The sequence below is a fragment of the Sapajus apella genome, unplaced genomic scaffold (genome assembly GCF_009761245.1).
Source record: "Sapajus apella isolate SASKATOON/1434 unplaced genomic scaffold, GSC_monkey_1.0 scaffold59, whole genome shotgun sequence".
Classification (NCBI taxonomy): domain Eukaryota; kingdom Metazoa; phylum Chordata; class Mammalia; order Primates; family Cebidae; genus Sapajus; species Sapajus apella.
The window spans coordinates 11,556,120-11,572,719 of NW_022436999.1; the positions used below are offsets into that span (position 1 = coordinate 11,556,120).

A 16,600-nucleotide genomic window follows, 5' to 3' on the forward strand; every position below is an offset into this window, starting at 1 on the left:
GAAGGCGGGTAATAAACTTCTCTGAGCTAAAGGAACATGTTCTAACCCAACGCAAAGAAACTAAAAACCTTGAAAAAAGGTTAGACAAAATGCTAACAGAATAACTAGCTTAGAGAAGAACATAAATGACTTGATGGAGCTGAAAAACACAGCATGAGAAATTTGCAAAGCATACACAAGTTTCAATAGCCGAATCAATCAAACAGAAGAAAGGTATCAGAAGTTGAAGATAACTCAATGAAATAAAACGAGAAGGCAAGGTTAGAGAAAAAAAAAAGTGAAAAGAAATGAACAAAGCCTCCAAAAAATATGGGATTATGTGAAAAGACCTAATCTACACTTGATTGGTGTACCTGAATGTGATTGGAAGGAATATAAACTAGAAAACACTCTTGAGTATATTATCCAGGAGAACTTCCCCAACCTAGCAAGGCAGGCCAACATCCAAATCCAGGAAATACAGGGAACATCACAAAGATACTCCTCAAGAAGAGGAACCCCAAGGCACATAATTGTCAGAGTCACCAGTGTTGAAATGAAGAAAAAAATGCTAAGAGTAGCCCAAGAGAAAGGTCAGGTCACCCACAAAGGGAAGTCCATCAGACTCACAGCAGATTTCTCCACAGAAACCCTACATGTCAGAAGAGAGTGGGGGCCAATATTCAACACCCTTAAAGAAAAGAACTTTAAACCCAGAATTTCATATCCAGCCAAACTAAGCTTCATAAGTGAAGGAAAAATAAAATCCTTTAGGGACAGGCAATTGGTGAGAGATTTCATCGACACCAGACCTGCCCTAAAAGAGCTCCTGAAGGAAGCACTTAACATAGAAAGGAACAACCAGTACCAGCCACTCCAAAAATGTACCAAATGGTAAAAAGCATCAACACAATGAAGAAACTGTGTCAATTAATGGGCAAAACAACCAGCTAGCATCAAAATGGCAGGATCAAATTAAAACGTAACAATATTAATGTTAAATGTAAATGGCCTAAATGCCCTGATCAAAAGACACAGACTGGCAAATTGGATAAAAAGTCAAGACCTATCAGTGTGCTGTATTTAGGAGTCCCATTTCATGGGCAAAGACACACATAGACTCAAAATAAAGGGATGGAAGAAGATTTACCAAGCAAATGGAGAGCAAAAAAAAAAAAAAAAACAGGGGTTGCAACCCTAGTCTCTGATAAAATGGACTTTAAACCAACAAAGATCAAAAGAAACAAAGAAGGACATTACATAATAGTAAAAGGATCAATGCAGCAAGAAGAGCTAACTATCCTAAATATATATGCACCCAATACAGGAGCACCCAGCTACAGAAAGCAAGTTCTTAATGACCTACAAAGGGACTTAGACTCCTGCACAATAATAGTGGGACACTTTAACACTCCACTGTCAATGTTAGACAAATCAACAATACAGAAAATCAAGAAGGATATCCAGGACTTGAATACAGATCTGGACCAACTGGACCTAATAGACATCTACAAAACTCTCCACACCAATCCACAGAATATACATTCTTCTCAGCACCACATCATATTTACTCTAAAATTGACCACATAATTGGAAGTAAATCACTCCTCAGCAAATGCAAAAGAACAGAAATCATAACAAACAGTCTCTCAGACCACAGTACAATGAAATTAGAACTCAGGATCAGGGAACTCACTCAAAAATGTACAACTACATGGAAACTGAACAATTTGCTCCTGAATGACGAATGGATAAACAATGAAATGAAGGCAGAAATAAAAATGTCCATTGAAACCAATGAGAACAAAGACACAATGTACTAGAATCTATGGGACAAATTTAAAGCAGTGTCTAGAGGGAAATTTATAGCAATAAATGCCCACATGAGAAGCAAGGAAAGATCTAAAAGTGACACCCTATCATCAAAATGGAAAGAGCTAGAGGAGCAAGATAAAAAAAACTCAAAAGCAAACAGAAGAGAAGAAATAACTAAGATCAGAGCAGAACAGCCAAGACAATCCTAAGCAAAAAGAACAAAGCTGGAGGCATCATGCTACCAGACTTCAAATTATACTACAAGGCTACAGTAATCAAAACAGCAAGGTGCTTGTACCAAAACAGAGATATAGACCAATGGAACAGAACAGAGGTCCCGGAAGCAACGTCTCACATCTACAACCATCTGATCTTTGACAAAACTGACAAAAACAGGCAATGGGGAAAGGATTCCCTGTTCAATAAATGGTGTTGGGAAAACTGGCTAGCCATGTGCAGAGGGAGATAGAGACACAAAAAACCCTTCAAAAAATCAGTAAATCCAAAAGCTGGTTTTTTGAAAATAGACCACTAGCCAACAAAATAGACTACTAGCCACACTAATAAAAAAGAAAAGAGAGAAGAATCGAATAGATGCAATAAAAAAAGATAAAGGGGAGATCACCACTGATTCCACAGAAATACAAACTACCATCAGAGAATACTACAAACAGCGCTATGCACATAAACTAGTAAATCTGGAAGAAATGGATAAATTCCCGGACACTTTACCCTCCCAAGACTAAACTAGGAAGAAGCTGAAACCCTGAATAGACCAATAACAAGGTTTGAAGTTGAGGCAACAATTAATAGCCTACCAACCAAAAAAAGTCAAGGTCCAGATGGGTTCACAGCTGAATTCTACCAGATATACAAGGAGGAGCTGGTACCATTCCTTCTGAAATTATTCCAAACAATACAAAAAGAGGCACTCCTCCCTAACTCATTTTATCAGACCAACATCATCCTGATACCAAAACCTGGCAGAGACACAACTAAAAAAGAAAACTTCAGGTCAATATCCATGATGAACACTGATGCAAAAATCTTCAATAAAATACCGGCAAACCCAATGCAACAGCTCATCAAAAAACTTATCCATCACGATCAAGTAGGCTTCATCTTGGGGATGAAAGGCTGTTTCAATATATACAAGTCTATAAACATAATCCATCACATAAACAGAACCAAAGACAAAAACCACATGATTATCTCAATAGATGCAGAGAAAGCCTTGACAAAATTCAACAGCTCTTTATGCTAAAAACCCTCAATAAACTAGGTATTGATGGAATGTATCTCAAAATAATAAAAGCTATTTACGACAAACCCACAGCCAATGTCATATTGAAGAGGCAAAAACTGGAAGCACTCCCTTTGAAAACTGGCACTAGACAAGGAAGCCCTCTCTCACCACTCCCATTCAATATAGTATTGGAAGTTCCAGCCAGAGCAATTAGGTAAGCAAAAGAAATAACAGGTATTCAATTAGGAAAAGAGGAAGTCAAATTGTCTGTATTTGCAGATGACATGATCATATATTTAGAAGTCCTCATCATCTCAGCCCAAAACCTCCTTAAACTGATAAGCAACTTCAGCAGTCTCAGGATACAAAATCAATATGCAGAAATCACAAGCATTCCTATACACCAATAAAAGATAAACAGAGCCAAATCATGAGTGAACTCTCATTCATGATTACCATAAAGAGAATAAAATACCTAGGAATACAACTAACAAAGCATGTAAAAGACCTCTTCAAAGAGAACTACAAACCACTGCTCAAGGAAATAAGAGAGGACACAAACAGATGGAAAAACATCCCATGCTCATGATTAGTAAGAATCAATATCATGAAAATGTTCATACTGCCCAAAGTAATTTACAGATTTCATGCTATCCTCATCAAGCTATCATAGACCTTCATCACAGAACTGGAAAAAACCACTTTAAACTTCTTATGGAACCAAAAGAGAGCCCACATAGCCAAGACAATCCTAAGCAAAAAGAACAAAGCTGGAGGCATCACACTATCAGACTTCAAATTATAATACAGGGCTACGGTAATCAAAAGAGCATTGTACTGGTACCAAAACAGAGATAGAGACCAATGGAACAGAACAGAGGTCCTGAAAGCAATGCCACACAACTACAACCATCTGATCTCTGACAAAAACAGGCAATGGGGAAAGGATTCCCCATTTAATAAATGGTATTGGGAAAACTGGCTAGCCATGTGCAGAAAGCTGAAACTGGATCCCTTCCTTACACCTTACATTAAAATTAACTCCAAATGGATTAAAGATTTAAAAATAAGACCTAACACCATAAAAACCCTAGAAGAAAACCTAGGCAATACCATTCAGGACATAGGCATAGGCAAGGACTTCATGGCTAAAACACCAAAAGCAATGGCAACAAAAGCCAAAATAGACAAATGGGATCTAATTAAACTTAAGGGTTTCTGCATAGCAAAAGAAACAATCATTAGAGTGAACTGGCAACCAACAGAATGGGAAAAAAATTTTGCAATCTACCCATCTGACAAAGGGCTACTATCCAGAATCTACAAAGAACTAAAGCAGATTTACAAGAAAAAAACACACAGTCCCATCGAAAAGTGGGCAAAGGATATGAACAGACACTTTTCAAAAGAAGACATTTATGTGGCCAACAAACATATGAAAAAATCCTTATCATCACTGGTCATTAGAGAAATATAAATCAAAACCACATTGAGATACCATCTCACACCATTTAGAATGACGTTCACTTAAAAATCTGGAGACAGCCGGGCGCAGTGGCTCAAGCCTGTAATCCCAGCACTTTGGGAGGCCGAGGCGGGTGGATCACGAGGTCAAGAGATCGAGGCCATCCTGGTCAACATGGTGAAAGCCCGTCTCTACTAAAACTACAAAAAATTAGCTGGGCATGGTGGCACGTGCCTGTAATCCCAGCTACTACTCAGGAGGCTGAGGCAGGAGAATTGCCTGAACCCAGGAGGCGGAGGTTGCGGTGAGCAGAGATCACGCCATTGCACTCCAGCCTGGGTAACAGGAGTGAAACTCCGTCTCAAAAAAAAAAAAAAAAAAATCTGGAGACAACAGATGCTGGAGAGATGTGGAGAAATAGGAACACTTTCACACCTTGGTGGGAGTGTAAATTAGTTCAGCCATTGTGGAAGACAATGTGGCAATTCCTCAAGGATTTAGAAATAGAAATTCCATTTGACCCAGCAATCCCATTACTGTGTATATACCCAAAGGATTATAAATCCTTCTACTATAAAGACACATGTACATGTGTGTTCATTGTGGCACTGTTTACAATAGCAAAGACTTGGAACCAACCCAAATGCCCATCAATGATAGACTGGACAAAGAAAATGTGGCACATATATACCATGGAATACTATGCAACCAGAAAAAATGACCAGTCTGTGTCCTTTGTAGGGACATATATGAATCTGGAAACCGTCATTCTCAGCAAACTGACACAAGAACAGAAAACCAAACACCGTTATGTTCTAACTCAAAGGCAGGTGTTGAACAATGAGAACACATGGGCATAGGGAGGGGAACATCACACACTGGGGTAGGTTGGGGAGTTGGGGGCTAGGGAAGGGACAGCAGGGGGTGGGAAGGCTTGGAAGGGAAAACACTGGGAGAAATGCCTGATGTAGGTGATGGGGGGACGGAGACTGCAAACCACCATGGCACGTGTGTACCTATGCGGAATGCACACATGTACCCCAGAGCTTAAAGTACAATTAAAAAAAAAAAAAAAAAGCAGAAAGTGGAAAAAAAAAAAAGTTGTTAATATGTGTGCCTTCCCCGGAATCTGTTCTAAGGAAAGAATCAAAGACAGATCCAATTAAATACATATGAGGATATAAATGCATCACCACTATAGATGTGTAAACATCCTTCTCAGTTGATCAGAGAAACTTTTCAGAAGGCTTTCATTTATTTAAAAAAGACTGCTTTGAGTTCGGAGAAAATCAAGGTTTTGGGCCAGAATAAGACAATGAATGGGCAGCTCTTACCGACCTGAGTGCCATGTCATAGCACTGTAATGAGGAATAGGTGGGTTAATACAGGGAGCTCAGAATAGAGCCTTGCTCATAGTAGGTGCTCAATAAATCGTAGCGATCGTAACATATTCTCAGTCCTGACCTGTCATTTTAGAATAGAAGAAGCGTAGAACTTGAAGCTTTGGTCAATACCATGAACACTAAGAACACCTAACACTCCTGTCATTGTCCTAAGGGCTAGGCTTGGACAGCCACAGTCCCTGCCCTCATGAGCCCATATGCTGAGGGGCATAGCCTATGGCACGCACTAAGGGAAGGGTTCTATAGGATGCCATGGGAGCAGAGGGGGCACCTAACCTAGATGGAATCTAGAGGGCAAGGGAGTCCAGGAAAGGCTTCTCAGAGGTGATAACTAAGCTGACACTGCAAGGATTAGTAGTTGGAAGCTTGGCAAAGAGATGGGTGAGAATTCTAGGCAGACGCCAATGCATGTGGAAAGGCCTGATGGGGGAGGGAACTTAGCACTTGCATGGAATCAAAAGGGTATCACGGAGGTGGCATTGTAGATTCCACCACATACTGTGTGACCTTGAACAAGCCCTTTCACTTCCCGGAGCCTCAAATATAGGATAATGTCATTTAACCTTTCTTTGTCTGCAAAATAAGGATAATGCCACTTATGTTGTATAGTTGTTATACAGAAGCTACAATTAAACAGAGGAGCCTATCCTTACTGGACAAATGCTCAAGACGTGGTTAGCATTCTGTATTGTAGAAACAAAGTGAAATGTCTTGGGCCCTCGACCCCCATGACACCTGAGTTCATCTGCTCCAGCCCACTGATCCCTCTGTTGCTCCTTGACCCCACTGCACACTCTCCCTCCAAGGACTTGACCTGGAATGCTGTTCTCCCAGATATTCACATGGAGCTGTCTCCTCCCATCCTTAGGTCTCTGCTCATCTGCTCTAATGTCCCCCATCAGAGAAGCTTTTTAAAATCTCTATGTAAAACAGTAAATCTTTGTTCTTGAATTTTATATTGCTCTTACCAAGCTTTATATCCATATAATGAATCACCCTAACATTCAATATGTTTTCTTCTTTTGCCCGACTTTTGTCTTCTTTCTATATTTTGCCTGACTCCTTGTGCTAGAAGTTAAGCTCCCTGACAGGAGGGGGTTTTGTCTGTTTTATTTCCTGTATTTTTCCAGAGCTCACAGGAGTATCTGGCACACGGTGAGTGCCCAACAACAGCAAAAAAGTATTTGTTAACAGAAAGAACAAATGCCCCGAGCTTGAGGGCAGGACCTGTCTTTATTGTTCTTTTACTCCCAGGAGCCTGACAAAGCTTTGCATTGGGTAGGCTTTTCATAAACATTTGTTGAACTGTACAATTCAATCACTTTTTACAAATGGTTGTGTTCATCTAGTACATAAAGATTAAATGACTATATTTTTCTTGCTCAGCAAATTATAACAAAGCAATTAGTTACTTGGTTAATTTGGTGGGAAGGAGAGCAAAACTGGTGGCCTGATTTCATTAGCTAGTGAAAGCCACTAACACATTTATCAATTAGTTCCAAATAACTACAGCCTTTGCTGATGAAAAGACCAAACCCTGATGAGGTATGCCGGGATCAGCATTCTGGTTTAATATATCAAGTACAGAAAAACGATCAAGGTGTTCCAGGGCTTAAATTTCTATCTGTTACAAAGTTGGGTCCTTTGAGAAACTGCATTACTGGGATTACACCCCAGGATGTTCACCCCACTAACGATCTGAAAAGGTTCTTGAATCTCCTCTCAAATTAACCACCAAACATCTGCTTTAATACTAGAAGGGGTAAACTCAAAATGAGGTCAACTGCTTCCCCCAAACATTTGACACTGTTGAAATTGAAACCAAATGCTCGGTATAGTCTTCAGGTTGTACAACCTGTCACATATGCCCTAGGACTTCCTAAGAAAAATTATCTCAAGGGTTTATGGTAAGTACGTGGTAACTATATCAATCACTGGTAATTTCAAAATATTGTGGAAATACAAAGAAAATGATTTGGTTTCAAAGAAAAGCATGACCAGAGTTAGTTTACTGCAAAGAGACTGGTCTTCAAAAGGTTGATTTTTACAAGTTAAAACTGCAATTTCTATGAAGAATTACCTGTTATTCAGGCAGTGTCTTGAGGATAATTGCTATGTATGCCTATGGTTCGAAGAAAATCCAAATCAGCTGACAGCAGGTATGCAAAGATAACCTCTTATTTTGACACAGCATGTTCCAAAAAGCATTCACATTTCCACTTCCATCTGATTTGAGTTTTACAAGCACCCTGCTTGGAAGCTTTGTCAATAGCACCGCCATCGTACAGATGTGCCAACCTGTCCACATCCCCAGGACCAGGCTGGGTCTAGCATGCAGGGCTTCTGAAAACCATGTCCAGCATTCTTTCAGTAGGAAGAATATATGCAGCATCACAAACAGATTTTAAAGTAAGTGATCTTTTTCTATACTTCTGTGGAATTGTATTTTTAATAGACTTGCACTTTGGGGATACTCACTATAAATGATGCAAGATATCAATTGTTTTTATAACCCTGGAGCCAAATGTAGGCAGAATTCTAATGGAGTCTGGTTCCCCAGGGTTCTGTCCTTGACTCGGACTGTTCCATTTAAGGCACTCTTGTTGGGTGATCTCATGCAGTCTCGTGGTCGGAACTAACAGCTATGTCCTGATGACTTCCAAATATTTAATTTCAGCCCATCCTCTTCACTGAGCTTCAGACTCCTATCCCCCTGCCAACAGAGCATCTCCACTGGAATATGTCTCTGGTAACTGCCATCCAACCTTTCTAAAACTCCTCTTTCTCTTTTACCTAGACCTCTTCCCAGGCACATGATCTCTCCTAGCTAATGATACTGCCATCCACTCAACCTTCTAGCTAAACACCTGGAAATGATTTTGGGTTTCTTTTTTACCCTGAATCCACCCAAATACCAAGTCCTATCAGCTTTACTTGTTCTTATCTCTTATGCCTTTCTCATCAGCCCTACCATCACTATCTTAGTTCAGGTACTCATTATCTTGTTACCTGAAACATTGCAACTGCCTCAAAATGAACTTCTCCCCTGCAACCTGGCCACTGCCTACCATGCATGTGCCTTGGCCCCTGCCCACACATAAATGTAAAATATAAGCCTAACCATGTCATAAAACCTGCTGAGAATTCTTCAAAGGTTACCTGCTCCATAAAGCCCAGACTCCTTGGCATGGAATTTGTGTCTGACGCTGCAAGTTTTCTATCAAATAATAATGATTATCTCCCTTCTTAATAATGGAACTCTGATTTTTAGCTGGAACATGGCCACTTGTAATATTACATCTCCTAGCCTTCACTGGAGATGGTGCAGCCCTACGATCAAGTTCTGTCCAATTCCATGGTAAGTATTGTGTGAAATTCCAGGAGGCCTCTTAAAGGGAGCTGACTCAGTTAGGGGGAATGCCCTCTGGCCCTTCTTAGTACCTGGAACCGGAATTGAGAGATGATTCCTAGATCTTCAGCAACCATTTAGACAAGGAGGTGACCCTGTCTATAGCAGAACAGAAAGCATAGAAATCTGTGTTGCAAATGACTCCACGGAGCTTCCACAGTGGGGCTGGACTTCCTTCCTCCAGGTTTTTCACATGAAAGAGCACTATGTTTCTATCTGGCTTAAGCCACTGTCATTTTTACATTTCCTGTGATGGGTAATGGGGCCAAGTCCCAAGTGACCCAGAATGCAAACATCTCAAGAACATTCAATGCTTAATACTTCATTTCTGCTGCCTTCTCTAGCCTTCCCTTTCCCATGTCTCGAACTTTAGGCCCTAGTGTTACCAAAATTCCTGCTGTTTTCACTTTAACTACACTTCCACCACAAACTTTTATACTTTTCTGCTTTGCTCAAACTCACCTAAACACCATTCTTATCTTTCTTCAGCTTTTAACTCTTCACACTCAGCTCAGGCAACACCTCCTCCAGGAAGTTTGCCTGAACATCCATCTTAGGGCAAGTGGCCATTCTCTCTGCTCCCAAAATACCTTGGGCATACTCCAATTTTGGAACCCAGCTGCCATGACTTATTAATGGCCATTTCTCTCACCCTACAAAAGTGCCTCAAAGAGCAGACATCACATCTACTCATCTTGTATCTCCGCCTCCTAATGCATCGTCTGGCACTAAGTGGCAGCTCAGGAAATATGTTCTGATTTTGACTGGATTTTCCTCACTGCAATGGAGTAAACAGGGCTGAATACGTCAAAATGTCTTGATTTGCTTTTCATGTCAGCTGTAAGTTGAAGACCAAAACAAAATTTTCTAGCCATATTTTTATATTCCTGGAGATGGAAAACAAATAGCAGATGAGTCATCTGAAGAGAATATCCACTATGAGAAACAATTTTTGGATGTTTCCAACCTGAAGTCCCTCATCTGTAAAAGAGAACTTGACCCTTAGCAACCTTTGAGGTCTCATCTGGCTCTCATATTTTATAAACCCATTGTTGAGTACAAATGCACAGACCTGGACACAGGGAACTCACTGTGAATAGACGGCTCCTCCAGGGATTGGCAACATGACCGGCCTTACCTAACCTTTACATAAATTATTTACAAGGAGTGTCTAATAAAATCTTGAAGTCATCAGCTGACTGAACACTTTAGGATAATAAAATGCCAAGTGAGGTAAGATACACCTCCTAGACTCCAGCCAGGCTGGCCTGCTCTAAAACCCCTGACCTTGCCACGCTCCTTCCTATTACTGGGCATCTATCTGCATTTGCTGTTTCTTCTGTCTCAAGTGCTCCTTCCTTCTTTACTGTGATCTCAGCTCAAGAGTTACATCCTTATGAAAATCTTCTATCTTTCCCTAACTGGATGGAATCACCCTATTCTAGCTTCTCATTCATTGCATTGTATTTCTCCCCTTCATAACACTGGTCATGGTTGCAATTTTTTATTGGTATAATCATTTGACTGACATCTTTCTCCCTCACCGGATCATACCCTCCACTGGTGAGTATTTATGTTTTTGCTCATCATTACATCCATATCCTTGGCACAGAGTTGATGCTCAGCAAATACTTGTTGAAAGATCTCCAGAGGCCATGCAAGAGAGCAGAACAGTGGCTGATGGGTTTCACTATGGGAAAAGGGAAGACTTCATTTGAGGGAAATGCTGATCTACTATAATAAGCTGGAAAGCTCTGAGCTCTCCATCATATCCTTGAAGAAGGATCTTGCGCGTCAGGAATGGTGGTCACTTTCCGGTGAGAGTCAAAGAGCGGTCACTGAATGAGGCCACATGGCACAGCAAGGCATGACAAGCCAAGTAAGAGAGGAGACAAACACATGACTGAAAAGCTCAGAGTGCCGGTATCAGTCCCAGGTGAGGGCTCGCAGCCAAAGTCTGATGTGAAAGTCACTAACATAGTGAGCATTCCCATGACTGGCATGTACTGAATAAATGAGGACTATGGAAACAACAAATGACAATTTGTAGCAGTCTCTGCAGTATGCAGATCAAGAAAGAAGAGACATACTCCTTGCAGCAGAAGGAACAATGCTAGCAGATGACAAAGGGAAAACAGGGCTGTTAAATTTAACTTTCATCTTTATCTAAGATTTTTCTCACTAGAATGAATAGAATGAATATAAATACAGAACTGAATTCTAATAGCAGTGAGGTGACAGTTAGAGCCCAAAATTCCAGACCTAAATGAAAGACATCTGGGGGACTCAAAGTCTGCTGGGAAGAAATACTGAAGAGTAAAAGAAGTTCCAGGAGGTGGGAATCAGAGAGAGATTGCCACAGTTTTCCAGAGGGGAAGAACTGCAGAGAGGAGAGAGAGAGAGAAAGAGAGAGAGAGAGAGAGAGAGAGAGAGAGAGAGAGAGAGAGAAAGTACACAGTAACTCAGGGATGTAAAATCCATCACTGACCCAACATAATTTTTGTTTTGTTTTGTTTTGAGACAGGGTCTCACTCTCTCACCTAGGCTGGAGTGCAGTGGCGCAATTCTGGCTCACTGCAACCTACACCTCCTGGCTCAAGTGATACTCCCATCTTAGCCTCCCCAGTAGTTAGGACTACACAGGTGTGCACCATCATGTCCACCTAATTTTTGTATCTTTTGTAGAGACAGGGTCTCCCTGTGTTGCCCAGGCTGGTCTTGAACTCCTGGACTCAAGCGATCTGCCCACCTCGGCCTCACAAAGTGCTGGAATTACAGGCATAGGCCACTGTGCCTGGCCCCAACACACAAAGTCATTTGGAAATGGAGCATTTGTGAATTCTCAGACAAGGAAGTAATGCTCACAGAGGAGAACACTTGCCAAGCAAGGCTATGCCCAGCTGAGTCATCCGGAGTCAGGAAGGCATCTGTGGACCCTCATGATCCTTGAGAAATAAGAGCTAGATGATGGCGGCGATTGGTACATTCATATAAACCCAACAACTATGTTCGGAGATCAGCTTAACAGGGTTTAATCTTGGAGTGAGATTGCTACTCTTTCCAAATTCTGAATTTTTAAAAAAGCCAAATTAAGTAGACATTTTTTTTCTCAATTTGAGGAGAAGTCAACAGTTAAAAGTTGAAAAGTTAATGTGCCACGTAATCATGAGAGTAGAAGGTGGCATGTCAGTGTTGGCAGCCAGCCTCTGTGGGGCAAAAGCTTCCTCCATGGGCCACGTCTGCAAAATGGGATGGCAAAATACCACAGGAAGCGTTTGGAGCTTTAGGGGTAAGCACTAATTACCATGCACCCAGCATGTCAAGCACTGCATAAGGCACAAAGCCGTCAGACTCATGAGTTGAAAAGCATGTGCTGGAAAGTGCTGTGTGTCAAGCGTGACATGGTAAGGGGGAAGTGAAATTTAAACAGTGCCCTTCTACAAACTCTTCCTCACCCAACATATTTCAGATACAGTATTCTACACTTCATCAAAAACAGCAGATCAAATGTGTGCTGGCTGGCTTTAGGAGTGTGGGGTTGAAATGTCAATGACAGCTGAGTTTCCCTTCAATACAGTTGATGAAACATGCTGAAAGCTGTCTGGTCAATGGGTTGCATGCCCCTTTGTTCCCCTGACTTTTCTGTACGGCTTGACTCTGGAAAAAAGTCAACACCATGTGTAAATTATTCATGAGCACTTTCTGGCCTTCCCATTGGCCAAGATGCCCAGGACAAAAGAATGAATAGTCTTTTTTTTTCCCCCTTGGCAGAACTGACTTGATGACTGCCTCCTTCCCAGCCTACTCTTCTTGGTTTCTGGCCCTTGGCAGGTTCCAGACCCTCCAACCAAAGGCAGAGCAGCAGGCCCTTCCCTTGCTGAATCTCCCAGGAACTGGGCTTCTGTTCCTCCACAAAATAGAAGGGAACACATCTGAGAATCAGGGTCAGCACACAAGCTGGAATGCATGCAAACGTAACTGGCCCAAGTCCTCTCTCAAAGGCACAGGCAGCTAAGAAGAAATTTGTGTTAGAAGAGCCTAAAGTACTACCTTCTGAAGTCTTCTTTAACAGTGACTTGCACATGGTTTCATCTTTGTAACCTGCTGGAAAATAAACACCTCTCTCCCTCCCCTCCACTCCCCCAAAGAACCCAAAACAGACAAACAACAGCTTTATTTGGATAGGTCAGAGGCATCTTCTGGGGAGATTATTTTAGCTCTGATAAAGGGCGTTCTGGGACATGTGTGATAAATGAGGCTGTCTGATACTTGCAAGTTTCTCACTGGGCCCTTGTATCAAATCCACACCCTCTGTGACCCAAATGTACCCTTTACTGTGTGTGAATTCCAAGGACTTGGCTTTCAAAGTCTTATCCTTAAGACTCTGCTCCCAGCCAGTACACTGAATGGAATCAAATTATCCTGTGAAATAAGTCCACGGGATAAAAATAGCATTTGAATCTATCCTAATTAAATGTGCTCCCTTCAAAGTCAACCACATCAGTTAGAGCCTGAACATGGGATTTAAGTCCAAGAGTAAATTAAAATCAATTCTCAGAATCGAACCACAGACACCATGAATTGAAATACAACTTGTCAAGATGGGGTTGACACTGCTTCACCAGAAACCACATCAAGTTACAGTGTCTGTCCACCATATTTTGAGACAAATGAAACAAGTAGACTGAGGGGCAGTAATGTCCAATGCAGGAAAGCAAGCGTGCTGCTCAGCCCAACTCAAAGCCTCTGAGGATTCAAGAAATCTTGAGATAAGACTGCATTGCTTTTGCCCACTCCACCCTATTTTCAGGAATTGAAGTGCTCCTGGCACCAAAAAGGAATAAGAAGCTGACTCTGTAGTGGTACTTTAAATCCTCAAGTCTCTCCTGAGGAGACAGTGTAGTCCAGTGGTTAGAAACATGGTTTGAATTCTGACTTCACTACCAGTTAGTAGTCAGGTGATTAAGCCTTTAGATGACCTAATTATTCATCTGAACAATGTGGATACTGTTATTGTTATATAATAATATTGTTAGAAAGATTAACAGACAAATGCAGGTGAAGTGCTGGTCTTATAACAAGTGCTTGTTTTATTAATTTATTGATTGACTGACAGGATCTCGTTCTGTCACCCAGGCTGGAATACAGTGGCACAGTTATGGTTCACTGCAGCCTCAACCTCCTGGGCTCAAGCAATCCTCCCACCTCAGCCTCCAAGCAGCTAGGACCACAGGTGTATGTCACCATGCCTGGCTAATCCATATATATAGATAGATAGATATAATTGTAGAGACAGGGGTCTCCTTATGTTGCCCAGGCTGGCCTCAAACATCTGGGCTGAAGTGATCCTTCCCCCTCAGAACTTCCAAAGTGCTGGGATTAGAGGTGTGAGTCACCACGCCCAGCCCAACTGTTCAGTTTAGCTCTTGTTGTTAATATTATTTTGATTTGCAACAGAAGTCCCTGTCAAGTAGGGAAGTCATTAGTCTTAAAAACTACATGTGGAAACATCTCTCTTTGGGGCAGACAGAGAAGAGACGGCTGGATTAGATATGGAGAGAAGAACAAAAACGGAACTCATTGCCCGGAGTCTGATAGCACAAGGAGGACACTAAACTCCCTTCATCATCAGAAATCATACCAAAAACCTCCGCAAATCATACACCAGGAAGAAAGTGGAAAGCGGGGAAAAAAATGCTGAGATCTAATCACCACAGCCTGGTCAAGAAAGCTCAAAACACAGGCTGCCTAATCAACCTGCAGCAGCCGTGTGACTTAATGCAGATCCCGGACTGTGTTCAAACAGGTGGCTCCCACTGCCGTTATCCAGGCTGGTTCCCAGCTCTGCACCCTCTTCTCTCCTGCACAGTGCCATGAGGCTGTGATAAATGCGCTACATGTAGTTGAGGTCTGGGGGATCTGCACTGAGAATTAATTAGAGGAAACGTCTCTGTGGCGCCTGCCATACCTGCTCGGCAGTGCTTGCGTTCCCACTTCTCTCTGGCACCGCCCACCAGGTCCTACTGCACTCTCTTTACGAGTCTTACTATTTGTTCTCTTCCTATGTTGACTCCCATGGTATTTAAGAATATTCACTGGTTTTAAAGCTCGTATACTGTAATAATGATGTCAATACTGTCATGAGTTTATAAAAGAAACTGCATTTAACAAGGTTAATAAATAGCAAACTTCAATCAGGAACTCCTTTGGCATTCATGCCCCTAATATATGAAAATTCTTCCCTAAGGAAAGCAACAATTGCAACTCAAGAGAAAAAGAGTTTATGTGAGCCAGGTGTGGTGGCTCATGCCTGTAATCCTAGCACTTTAGGAGGCCAACGTGGGAGGATTGCTTGAGGCCAGGAGTTCAAGACAGCTGGCTGACATCGCAAGACCTTGTCTTAAAAAAAAACAAGAAAGAAAAGAAATAAAACAATAAAAAAGAGAAAAAGAGCATATGTGGCAATTAGGTTATATGATTTAAAAAGAGGACACTGACAGCAGAAAAAACAGGAAAATTTCAGAATAAAAATCGACTAACATCCACGATTACACTTCTCACTGACCCCAACCTTCTCTCTGACTAAAGTTTCATTTGATAACTGTTGAGTTCTGAGATTTAACAACATCAAGTAGATTTTGAGCCCATTCAAAGTATGGTATATTATGATGAAAAGACTGTATGACACAAAATGAAGAATCAAATAATATTTGGGAGGGGCTACACACGGAGGATATTCTCATGCAGGACACTGCTCATCAGCAGCTTACCTTCCAGCTCCTGATTGGTGAGCCACACTCCACATGACTGTGATTCTTGTTACAGCAACTTAGAGCAAGTTAGTCACACTCTTTAGTTAAGGTGCGAATTTTTTTTTTTTTTTTTTTGAGATGGAGTTTCGCTTTGTCACTCAGGCTGGAGTCCAGTGGTGCAATCTTGGCTAACTACAACCTCCACCTCCTGGGTTCACGCGATTCTCCTGCTCAGTCTCCCGAGTAGCTGGGATTACAGGCATGCACCACCATGCCCAGCTAACTTTATATTTTTAGTAAAGATGGGGTTTCTCCATGTTGGTCAAGCTGGTCTGGAACTCCTGACCTCAGGTGATCCGCCTGCCTCGACCTCTCAAAGTATTGGGATCACAGGCATGAGCCACCTCATCTGGCCATAAATAGGGGAGAATGACAAATAATTTTTTTTGAGACATGCTCTGTTGCCCAGGCTGGAGTGAAGTGGTGAGATCTTGGCTCACTGCAGCCTCCACCTCCCAGGTTCAAGTAATT

General features: G+C 41.7%; 1 protein-coding gene across 1 annotated transcript in view; it reads right to left on the minus strand.

Moving 5' to 3' along the window:
• PRKCH (protein kinase C eta) overlaps positions 1-16,600 on the minus strand; it is a 245,017-nt gene that overhangs the window by 56,359 nt on the left and 172,058 nt on the right. The window lies entirely within an intron of this gene.